We start from the raw sequence: 12,944 nt of genomic DNA on the forward strand, positions 1-12,944 counted from the left end.
GACCGCATATTTAACACCTGCAAGTATTTCTTCAATTCTGTTCTGATACAGGGTTTCTGAGGCTCAAACATATATATCATAAAGAGTATTGGGATTTTACCTGTATGTGAGAATTAAATCTGGGGTGTGTGGCATTTGGGCTTCTCCGGTGGCTCAGATGGTAAAGAATTTGCCTGCAATGCAGGAGACCCGGGTTCAACCCTGGGTTGGGAAGATCCTCTGGAGAAGGAAATGACTACCAATTCCAGTATTCTTGCCTAGAGAATTTCATGGACGGAGAAGCCTGGGGAGCTACACTAAATGGGGTCACAAAAAGCTGGACACAACTGAGCACCTAAAATTTTCACACTTTATGTGGCATTTTTCTTATATTACTAGAATTTTTTCTAAAAATTAGAAGTACTCTAAATAACTTATTTAACCAAGTTCTTTAATCAAATATGTGGCAATAGGAAATTGTTAAAATGACTCTAGATTTTATAGAATGCATGGCTAAATCTGCTTCTGATGCATTTCTGATTGACAAGTGCTAATATTTACATTTTCCTCATCTGTTCTTATAGATTCTCAGCTGACATCTGTATTCACCTTCCTGGAGTCCTAATGTATTGAGTCCTGCTTTCTTCATAATTTGTTTGCTTGCTTCCTTTTATTTGATATGAACTCTTCAGCAATGTGGGAGTCCTGGGTTCAATCCCTGGCTCAGGAAGATCCCCTAGAGAAGGGAACGGCTACCCACTCCAGTAATCTGGCCTGGAGAATTCCATGGACTATAGTCCATGGGGTCGGAAAGAGTCAGACACGACTAAGTGACTTTCACTTCACTTCACTTCTTGCTCTATCACTTCTTAGCCACATGGAGGAGCTGACAGTCAGAAGAGCAACTCGCCAGCTACAGTGTGGATGATCACTGAGGCTCAAAATTCTCCTCTTAGGCTAGCCCCAATTCTTCTCCTTTTTTCCCGTGGTTTTTAAAGAGAGTTCATAGTAGGAGCAACATTTTATTTTTCAGTCAGCTCTGTGCATGTGCCTGGGGTTCCCAGTATCTTCAAGATAAAAATTACATGATATTTGTAATTAGACAAAGAATCAGATGAAGAGATCAGCATCTCTAGTTGTATCCGGCAGACTGATTCTCAACCTCATGTGTAGTCTTCTGGGTAATCATGGAGATCACGTGGTTATTTTGAAAATGAATAAGATATGAAAGTGGCCTTGAAAGTGTAAGTAGGATTTCCCCAGACCAAAAAAAAAAAAAGGTCTTTCTTTCCCTTTTACTATCTAGTTTTAACGAGCACTATGTATTGATACCTGCCAACAAAGACTATTTTCTATAAATTCTTCTTTCAGCTTGAGATTTTCATTTAATTAATTACTCTGAGTCTCCAGTTCCCATGGGTTAAACTAGTCCCCAACAATCTGCCTCAAGGATTCTACCTCCTTTCAAAGATACCTCAGGGCATCCAGTCATTTAACTATTCAGTTCAGTCACTCAGTCATGTCCAACCCTTTGAGACCCCCTGCAGCACACCAGGACTCCTTGTCCATCACCAACTCCCGGAGTTTACTCAAACTCATGTCCATTGAGTCGGTAATGCCATCCAACCATCTCATCCTCTGTCATCCCCTTCTCCTGCCTTCAATCTTTCCCAGAATCAGGGTCTTTTCAAATGAGTCAGTTCTTCACATCAGGTGGCCAAAGTATTGGAGTTTCAGCTTCAACATCAGTCCTTCTAATGAACACTCAGGACTGATCTACTTTAGGATGGACTGGTTGGATCTCCTTGCAGTCCAAGAGTCTCTCAAGAGTCTTCTCCAACACCACAGTTCAAAAGTGTCAATTCTTCAGCACTCAGCTTTCTTTATAGTCCAACTCCCACATCCACACATGACTACTGGAAAAACCATAGCCTTGATTAGACGGACCTTTGTTGGCAAAGTAATGTCTCTGCTTTTTAATATGTTGTCTAGGTTGATCATACCTTTCCTTCCAAGGAGTAAGCATCTTTTTATTTCATGGCTGCAGTCACAACCTGCAGTGATTTTGGAGCCCAAAAAAATAAAGTCTGCCACTGTTTCCACTGTTTCTCCATCTATTTCCCATGAAGTGATGGGACCGGATGCCATGATCTTTGTTTTCTGAACGTTGAGCTTTAAGCCAACTTTTTCACTCTCCTCTTTCACTTTCATCAAGAGGCTCTTTAGTTTTTCTTCAATTTCTGCCATAAGGGTGGTATCATCTGCATATCTGAAGTTATTGATATTTCTCCCAGCAACCTTGATTCCAACTTGTGCTTCATCCAGCCTAGCATTTCTCATGATGTACTCTTCATATAAGTTAAATAAGCACGGTGACAATATACAGCCTTGACATACTCCTTTCCCGATTTGGAACCAGTCTGTTGTTCCATGTCCAGTTCTAGCTGTTGCTTCCTGACCTGCATACAGGTTTCTCAAGAGGCAGGTCAAGTGGTCTGGTATTCCCACCTCTTTCAGAATTTTCCACAGTTTATTGTGATCCATACAGTCAAAGGCTTTGGCATAGTCAATAAAGCAGAAATAGATGTTTTTCGGAAACTCTCTTGCCTTTTTGATGATCCAGCGGATGTTGGCAATTTGATCTCTGGTTCCTCTGCCTTTTCTAAAACCAGCTTGAACATCAGGAAGTTCACGGTTCACATATTGCTGAAGCCTGGCTTGGAGAATTTTGAGCATACTAATTTACCGCTTTTCACCTCCTCCCTTTTACTTCCCCCAAATGTCTCAGCCTTTATGACTCAAGGGTTTAATTGTCATATCAAACTCCCCAAAACACAGATGTGACCCTAGCAAACTTCATGGGTAAATATCAGGTATAAAGGAGCCAGCATCCAGCAGCAGCAACTCCCAAAACTTTCCCCCCTTCTCCTCCAACTCCACACTACATTCAGATGGGTGATAGAAAAACAAGATGAGAAGTTCTGTGTAGACACAAGACTGCTCATAAATAGTCATTTCACTTTTGCACTGTTAACTACACAGTTACATGATTACCTAGTTTCTCCAGGCAGCTATTCTACCATCAATAAATTCCAGGTTTACTTAGAATAATTGATGTACACTAAAGAGTGTATGTGCTCTGTCACTCTCGTGTCCAGCTCTTTTGCAAGCCTGCCAGGCTCTCCTGTCTATGGAATTCTCCAAGCAAGAATACTGGAGTGGGTTGCCGTGCCCTCTTCCAGAGGATCTTCCCATCCCAGGGATTGAATCCACTTCATTGGGCCACAATGAGCTCAGATCTTGCTCAAGTAATATTCTAGGTGTTTCTGTGGGGTGTTTTCAAATGAAATTAATATTTAAATCAGTGTGTGTGTTAGTGGCTCAGTTGTGTCTGATTCTTTGTGACCCCATGGACTGTAGCCCACCAGGCTCCTCTATCCATGGGATTTCCCAAGCAAGAATATTGGAGTAAGCTCCCATTCCCTTCTCTAGGAGATCTTCCCTACCCAGGGATTGAACCCAGGTGTTCTGCATTGAAGATAGAGTCTTTACCATCTGAGCTACCCAGGAAGCCCAACATTTATATCAGTAGATTGGGTAATGCAGTAGCTTTCTTTAATGCAGGTGGGCCTCAATCCTGGCAGTCTTAGTTAAACAAAAACACTGATCCTCCAGTGAAGATTCTTCCTGCTTGAGCTGCCCAAATTGAGACATCAGCTTTGCCTGACCTTCAAGGTTTCAGCCCTTCACACAAAAACTGCACCATCAGCTCTCCTCGACCTGAGTTTACTGACTCTGTAGATCTTGGAATCTGTCAGCTTCCAGAATCACATGGGCCAATCAATTCCTTCTAAAGCTTCTCCTCCTGCACCGTCAATGGTCCCATTTCTCTGGAGAATTCTGACTAATGCAGATTTTGGTTCCAAGAAACAAGATGTTGTTATGACACATACCTAAATATGTGGAAATGGCTTAGGAACTCATAATAGATACTAGCTAGAGGAATTTTGAGGCACATTGTGGAAAACACCTAGATTAATCTGAAGAGAAGGCAGGAAGAGAAGGGGATGACAGAGGATGAGATGGTTGGATGGCATCACAGACTCAATGGACACGAGTTTGAGCAAGCTCCAGGAGTTGATGATGGACAGGGAAGCCTGGCATGCTGCAGTCCATGAGGTTTCAAAGAGTCAGACATGACTAAGCGACTGAACTGAACTGACTGAATATGAAGAGATTGTTGGTGGAAATATGGAAGGTAAAGGCAACTCTGGTGAGGGTTCAGAGGCAAAAGAGGAGAGCAGGAGAGAAAGCCTACATCTTTTTTAGACAATACAAAGATAATCATGAATGGAATGCTGGTAGAAATATTCACATGAAAGTTGTTTCTGGTGAGATTTTAGACAGAAAAAAAAACAATGGATAAGAAAAAGCATTTATTTCCAACATTCTGGAAGGGGGGTCATAGAGGATCCTGATGTGATGTATGTCGGAGAGTGTTTTGCCTATGTTCTCCTCTAGGAGTTTTATAGTTTCTGCTCTTACATTTAGATCTTTAATCCATTTTGAGTTTATTTTTGTGTATGGTGTTAGAAAGTGTTCTAGTTCATTCTTTTACAAGTGGTTGACCAGTTTTCCCAGCACCACTTGTTAAAGAGATTGTCTTTAATCCATTGTATGTTCTTGCCTCCTTTGTCAAAGATAAGGTGTCCATAGGTGCGTGGATTTATCTCTGGGCTTTCTATTTTGTTCCATTGATCTATATTTCTGTCTTTGTGCCAGTACCATACTGTCTTGATGACTGTGGCTTTGTAGTAGAGCCTGAAGTCAGGCAGGTTGATCCCTCCAGTTCCATTCTTCTTTCTCAAGATTGCTTTGGCTATTCGAGGTTTTTTGTATTTCCATACAAATTGTGAAATTATTTATTCTACCTCTGTGAAGAATACTGTTGGTAGCTTGATGGGGATTGCATTGAATCTATAAATTGCTTTGGGTAGGATACTCATTTTCACTATATTGATTCTTCCAATCCATGAACATGGTATATTTCTCCATCTATTAGTGTCCTCTTTGATTTCTTTCACCAGTGTTTTATAGTTTTCTATATATAGGTCTTTAGTTTCTTTAGGTAAACAAATGGGACCTAATTAAACTTAAAAGCTTCTGCACAACAAAGAAAACTATAAGAAAGGTGAAAAGACAGCCTTCAGAATGGGAGAAAATAATAGCAAATGAAGCAACTGACAAACAACTAATCTCAAAAATATACAAGCAACTCCTACAGCTCAATTCCAGAAAAATAAATGACCCAATCAAAAAATGGGCCAAAGAACTAAATAGACATTTCTCCAAAGAAGACATACAGATAGCGAACAAACACATGAAAAGATGCTCAACATCACTCATTATCAGAGAAATGCAAATCAAAACCACTATGAGGTACCATTTCACACCAGTCAGAATGGCTGTGATCCAAAAGTCTACAAGCAATAAATGCTGGAGAGGATGTGGAGAAAAGGGAACCCTCTTACACTGTTGGTGGGAATGCAAACTAGTGCAGCCACTATGCAGAACAGTGTGGAGATTTCTTAAAAAACTGGAAATAGAACTGCCTTATGACCCAGCAATCCCACTGCTGGGCATACACACTGAGGAAACCAGAATTGAAAGAGACATGTGTACCCCAATGTTCATCACAGCACTGTTTATAATAGCCAGGACATGGAAGCAACCTAGATGTCCATCAGCAGATGAATGGATAAGCCAGCTGTGGTACATATACACAATGGAGTATTACTCAGCCATTAAAAAGAATACATTTGAATCAGTTCTAATGAGGTGGATGAAACTGGAGCCTATTATACAGAGTGAAGTAAGCCAGAAAGAAAAACACCAATACAGTATACTAACGCATATATATGGAATTTAGAAAGATGGTAACAATAGCCCTGTATACGAGACAGCAAAAGAGACATTGATGTATAGAACAGTCTTTTGGACTCTGTGGGAGAGGGCGAGGGTGGGATGATTTGGGAGAATGGCATTGAAACATGTATAATATCATATATGAAATGAGTCGCCAGTCCAGGTTCGATGCACGATACTAGATGCTTGGGGCTAGTGCACTGGGACGACCCAGAGGGATGGTACGGGGAGCAAGGAGGGAGGAGGGATCAGGATGAGGAACATGTGTATACCTGTGGTGGATTCATGTTGATATATGGCAAAACCAATACAATATTGTTGAGTTTTAAAAAAAAAAAAAGGCAACTCCTGTTATAAAGTGACCAAAAACTTGGCTAAATTGTAATCTTGTGTTTTATGGAAGATAGAATTTGTGAGTCATGAAACTGGATAATTAGTTGAGGATATTTCTAATAAAAATGTCAAATATGTAGCCTGGATACCCTGACTCATTAGAGTAAGATGTGAGCAGAGGAGACAAAGTGAAGAAGTTAGTGCTAGGCAGAGAGGTGCCAGAATTTAAAGATTTGGAGAATTCTCAGTCTATGAATTTTGCCAAAAAAAAGGGGGGGGGGGATATGTTCCAAAATGTGGACAGAAAAATCATCTGATAAATAGATTGTGCATGTGAACCATCTCAGAAGAAGGCAGGAATAAGGATGAGATGATATCAGCAGAAACACTGCCAGGTCAGACCAAAGGGAACAGCACAGGGCCATAGAACCAACTGGCTGCCAATATGCTTTATCCTTCAAGAAAAGAGAAGAATGCAGAGGGTGACTCAGAGATCATCAAGGCTTCCTCTCCCATTATGGGGCCAGGAGCTGTCTCTTCCTCAGTTTTGACCAGCCAAGCTCTGTTGCCCAGTGGCTCAGGGGCAGTTTACTCCAAAGAGCTGTATGGGTGGGCCTCTGTCCAGAGCTGAAGAGGTAGGGTAGAAGCTACTGCATCTGGGTTATGCTCCCACCCCAAAGGCTCTGGAGGACAGAACATCAAAACTAAGAGGGTTATTCTCCAACCTTAACATCGAATGTAATTTGCCTTGCTAAGTTTTATTTGTATTTCCTGAGACCTGTCACCCTTTTCTCCTTTCCCATTTCTCCCTTTAGGAACAAGAATGTCTATTGTATGCCTGTCTATCCACCGTTGTTTTTTTCTTGGTGGTCCAACTCTCACACCTGTACATGACTACTGGAAAAACCATAGCTTTGACTAGATGGACCTCTGTCAGCAAAGCAATGTCTCTGCTTTGTAATACACTGTCTAGGTTTGTCATAGCTTTCCTCCCAAGGAACAAACGTCTTTTAATCTCATGACTGCAGTTACCATCTGCAGTGATTTTGGAGCCAAGAAAATAAAATCTGTCACTGGTAACACTTTTTCCCCTTTTATTTGCCATGAATTGATGGGACCAAACGCCATGATCTTAGTTTTTTGAATGTTGAATTTCTTTTTTTTTGTTTTGTTTTGTTTTGTTTTGTTTTGTTTTTTGAAGATTTTAAATTTTATTTTATTTTTAAACTTTACATAATCCGCCACAGTGAATGTTGAATTTCAAGCCAGCATTGTCACTCTCCTCCTTCACCATCAAGAGGCTCTTTAGTTTCTCTTCACTTTCTGTGATCAGACTGGTATCATCTGCATATGTGAGGTGGTTGATATTTCTCTTGGCAATCTTGATTCCAGCTTGTGATTCCTTCTGTCCTTCTAGGATTTCGCATTATATACTCTGCATAGAAGTTAAATAAGCAGGGTGATAATATACAGCCTTGTTGTATGCCTTTCACAGTTTTGAACCAATGGGTTGTTCCATGTCTGGTTCTAACTGTTGTTTCTTGACACACATACAGGTTTCTCAGGAGGCAGGTAAGTTGGTTTGGTACTTCCATCTCTTTAAGAATTTTCCACAGTTTGTTGTGATCCACACAAAGGCTTTAGTGTAGTCAATGAAGCAGAAGTAGATATATTCCTGAAACTCTGCTTTCTCCATGATACAACGAATGTTGACAATTTGATCTCTGGTTCTTCTGCCTCTCAGAAACCCGGCTTGCACATCTGGAATTTTCTCAATTTACATATGGCTGAAGCCTAGCTTGAAGGATTTTGAGCATAACCTTACTACTTACTACCACTTGAAATGAGCATAGTGCTATGATAGTTTAGGCTCTTATGAGGTCATTGTTTTTTCACTGGGGCCTGTTGTACACAAGAACCTGTGTGTGCCCTCTAGAGTGGAGGTTCTGTTTCCCCCAGTCCTATGGAATCACTGCAATCAAACCCCACTGGCCTTTAAAGCCAGATGCTCAGGGAGTTCCTCCTCCTGATGACAGACCCCTAAGCTAGGGACCCCCATGTAGGCGCTCATAACTTTCACTTCTGTGTAATAAGTTCTGTGATATAATTATTTTCCAGGTTGTGGGTCACCCACCCAGTGGGTATGGGATTTTATTTTATCGCTATTGCACCCCTCCTACTGTCTCATTGTGGCTTTTGCTTTGTACTTGGATGTAGGGTACCTCTTTGTATGTTTCAAAATTTGTTTTCAATGGCTGTTCAGCAGTTAGTTGTGATTTTGGTGTTTTTGCAAGAGCTTACGTCTTTCTACCAAGTCATCTTGTCTCTGCCTCCTTTTTCTTTTTCCTTTGTGCTTAATCTTATTTCACTTGCTCATAGAGTGCTGAGGGCAGAGGTCTTGCACCCTACACTTCAGACCTAGTGTGAAATTGCTTTGCTGACATCTCTGCTGAGTGTGTAGAAGTATTGAATAATACAGCATTGCTTATTTAAAGGTTGTTAACAGAGCATACCTTAAAAGTTCTCCACACCAGAAAAAAAGAAAAACTATAAGTATGCTGACAGGTGTTAGCTAGACCTACTGTAGTGACGACCTACATTGTTTTACAATGTATAAAATAGCAAATCATTATGTTGTACCCCCTGAAACTAATATAATGCTACACATCACTTATATCTTAATAAAAAATATTTTGAATTGGGTATGGTGGAGAAGGAACTGGAAAAACACATATGGAGATGAAATCTCAAATGTCTGGGTTGAGATAAGCAAGTATCTAAATCAATTACACATTTTTGTTTCCTAAATTAAAAAAAAAAAAAAATTGTCTGCCCAGAAATGATATGGACCTAACAGAAGCAGAAGATATTAAGAAGAGATGGCAAGAATACACAGAAGAACTGTATAAAAAAGATCTTCACGACCCAGATAATCATGATGGTGTGATCACTGACCTAGAGCCAGACATCCTGGAATGTGAAGTCAAGCGGGCCTTAGAAAGCATCACTACGAACAAAGCTAGTGGAGGTGACGGAATTCCAGTGGAGCTATTCCAAATCCTGAAAGATGATGCTGTGAAAGTGCTGCACTCAATATGCCAGCAAATTTGGAAAAGTCAGCAGTGGCCACAGGACTGGAAAAGGTCAGTTTTCATTCCATTCCCAAAGAAAGGCAATACCAAAGAATGCTCAAACTACCGCACAATTGCACTCATCTCACACGCTAGTAAAGTAATGCTCAAAATTCTCCAAGCCAGGCTTCAGCAATATGTGAACCATGAATTTCCTGATGTTCAAGCTGGTTTTATAAAAGGCAGAGGAGCCAGAGATCAAATTGCCAACATCCACTGGATCATAGAAAAAGCAAGAGAGTTCCAGAAAAACATCTATTTCTGCTTTATTGACTATGCCAAAGCCTCTGACTGTGTGGATCACAATAAACTGTGGAAAATTCTTCAAGAGATGGGAATACCAGACCACCTGATCAGCCTCTTGAGAAATTTGTATGCAGGTCAGGAAGCAACAGTTAAAACTGGACATGGAACAACAGACCAGTTCCAAAGAGGAAAAGGAGTTCGTCAAGGCTGTATATTGTCACCCTGTTTATTTCACTTATATGCAGAGTACATCATAAGAAACGCTGGACTGGAAGAAACACAAAATGGAATCAAGATTGCTGGGAGAAATATCAATAACCTCAGATTTGCAGATGACACCATCCTATGGCAGAAAGTGAAGAGGAACTCAAAAGCCTCTTGATGAAAGTGAAAGTGGAGAGTGAAAAAGTTGGCTTAAAGCTCAACATTCAGAAAACGAAGATCATGGCATCCGGTCCCACCACTTCATGGGAAATAGATGGGGAAACAGTGGAAACAGTGTCAGACTCTATTTTTCTGGGCTCCAAAATCACTACAGATGGTGACTGCAGCCATGAAATTAAAAGACGCTTACTCCTTGGAAGGAAAGTTATCACCAACCTAGATAGCATATTCAAAAGCAGAGACATTACTTTGCCAACAAAGGTTCGTCTAGTCAAGGCTATGGTTTTTCCTGTGGTCATGTATGGATGTGAGAGTTGGACTGTGAAGAAGGCTGAGCACCAAAGTATTGATGCTTTTGAACTGTGGTGTTGGAGAAGACGCTTGAGAGTCCCTTGGACTGCAGGGAGATCCAACCAGTCCATTCTGAAGGACATCAGCCCTGGGATTTCTTTGGAAGGAATGATGCTAAAGCTGAAACTCCAGTACTTTGGCCACCTCATGCGAAGAGTTGACTCTTTGGAAAAGACTCAGATGCTGGGAGGGATTGAGGGCAAGAGGAGAAGGGGACGACAGACGATGAGATGGCTGGATGGCATCACTGACTCGATGGACTTGAGTCTGGGTGAACTCCGGGAGTTGGTGATGGACAGGGAGGCCTGGCGTGCTGCAATTCATGGGGTCGCAAAGAGTCGGACACGACTGAGCGACTGATCTGATCTGAGGGAGGAGGGCTCAGGATGGGGAACACATGTATACATGTGGCGGATTCATTTTGATATTTGGCAAATCTAATACAGTTATGTAAAGTTTAAAAATAAAATAAAATTTTAAAAAAAATAAATAAAAAAAAAATAAAATAAAAACTACAAAAAAAAATCCTTAATAAAAAAAAATAAAAAAAAAATTTTAATAAATGAAAGATGGCAGTGTTCAGATAAAAATAACTACTGCTGGATTAGTTCTGGGCACACTACAAGAACAAACATGTTTTATCTATTCATTGAATTTCTTGATTTCTCTACAAAACAATGAAGTTACATTTCCAGATTCACAGATTGTAACTAAAATGACTAGTGGGAGGAAAATTGAAAGTTTTGATAACATCTGTTGATCCCTTACAGTGAAGCAATGACTCTGTCACATTTTAGCAAGTAAATGTAGTAGCACACACTGCCCCAGCTCTTAGGTAATTTAGTTTCCAGAAGAGAATTTCAAATAAGCTTCTGAGTTTGTATAAAAATTTTAATAAAACCATATAAAATAAAGAGATTTTTGTTATCCTGATCAAACACAAACTAGCCTTTGCTCATCTATATGCATATTTAGCAAACAGAGCAAATGTAAATCTTTGCAAGTTCCATTCAGTCTATAAATTTCTTACTGAAGAAAAGAAGAAGATCTAACTTGCCAAATGTACTCTCCACCTGATACACAACACTGAAAGGGTTATGATTTGTTTTTCTGTGATATAAAGGTTTTCATAATGAAAATTTCAATCACTTTTAGTTTCCTCAAAATGTGCAGAAGCATTTAACAAGAATTTTTTTTTTTTTTTTTACTTCACATCGTGGAAAGATATTGCTTCCTTAAACAAGTGTACAAGATGGTTGTACTCTTTGCTGGCCATAGAAGATATGTTGAAATATTTGTAGTGCAGTGTGTGTGTGTTCAATCATGGCTGACTCTTTGCGACCCCATGGATGGTAGCCCACCAGGCTCCTCTGGCCATGGAATTCCTCAAGCAAGAATATTGAAGTGGGTCACCATTTCCTCCTCCAGGGTATCTTCTTGACCCAGGGATCAGATCAGGGTCTCCTGCATTGGCAAGCAGATTCTTTTACCACCGAACCACCTGGGAAGCCCACGCTAAAATATTTACCTAATGTAAAATCTTATTTTTTAAAAGGCTGGACAAGAAGAAAATACTTCTCTAATGTTGAAATTCATGGAGGATAAGAACAGAGAAAAGAAAGTTCGCAATGAAATGGAAATTTATATGCTGCTTTTCCAAAGCAATCTGATGATCTGTGAAGAGGCCTTCAGAATTCCAGAAGAGGATGTACTGACTACGCCTTGGGAGTTCTACGATTTGCATAGGTTGTGACAACAATTCATACACTGAAAAAATGACTCATGCTTTTGGAAATAAAGACTGCTTTGGAACTCAAAAAGTGTAACCAGCAATGGGTAAGCAAGTTAGGAAGGACTTCCTCAGTTCCTTTTTTAAAACGGTAACTTATATGGAATTCAAATTAGATTTCACCAACTAAGATTACTTCTATGCTTTAAGCCATGTTCCCTGAAAAAGAAATATTTAACATCCAGTGTGCTTCGGAGTGCATAAAAATGATGGGCATTTGAGACATGGATAGCCTATGTGATAAATTTAAATATTCAAAAGAGCTGACTGACAGAGAGGTGGCCTATCAGACCAAGCCTGTAGCATCAAAGTGATTGAACATGTTTGGAGAGCTGCAAAATATTAATAGTTTTTCCAAGCCTGAAAACCTGCTTTATCTAGTAAAGAAAACCCTTAGTATCCTATGCTCAACTGCTTTTGTCAAGATACTTAGCATAATGCCATTACAATGAACTGATACAATTCAGAAATTTGGGCTTGTTAAAACAAAGCTTCAAGTCAAAATGAATTTTACATTTGATTCTATTCCACTTTGCTATCACTTCAAAGAAGGATACCTTAAAGGCTGCAAGCAGTTCAGAAAAGTATAACTGGAGAATAAAACAAAAAATATGTGTGACTGTATTATGGCACTGAAAGAAGCATGTCAATGTTATTTTCATTAAATATGAGGGTATCTTTAATTATTCCTGTTATATTTTTATTCTTTCTCCTTTCTAAAAATCTTACATTTATGTATTTTAAGAAAAAAAAAGATAGCCATGCAAAACTTAAATATGTAGTACAGGGCTTTTAAAAAGAGGTAA

At 39.8% G+C, this 12,944-nt stretch overlaps 1 protein-coding gene across 1 annotated transcript in view; it reads right to left on the reverse strand.

Annotated features, from left to right (window-relative positions):
* LOC129644378 (disintegrin and metalloproteinase domain-containing protein 5-like) overlaps positions 1–12,944 on the reverse strand; it is a 166,720-nt gene that overhangs the window by 37,367 nt on the left and 116,409 nt on the right. The gene's annotated exons all lie outside the window — the stretch shown is intronic.

This window comes from Bubalus kerabau, chromosome 2 (genome assembly GCF_029407905.1).
Source record: "Bubalus kerabau isolate K-KA32 ecotype Philippines breed swamp buffalo chromosome 2, PCC_UOA_SB_1v2, whole genome shotgun sequence".
NCBI classification, from domain to species: Eukaryota; Metazoa; Chordata; class Mammalia; order Artiodactyla; family Bovidae; genus Bubalus; species Bubalus kerabau.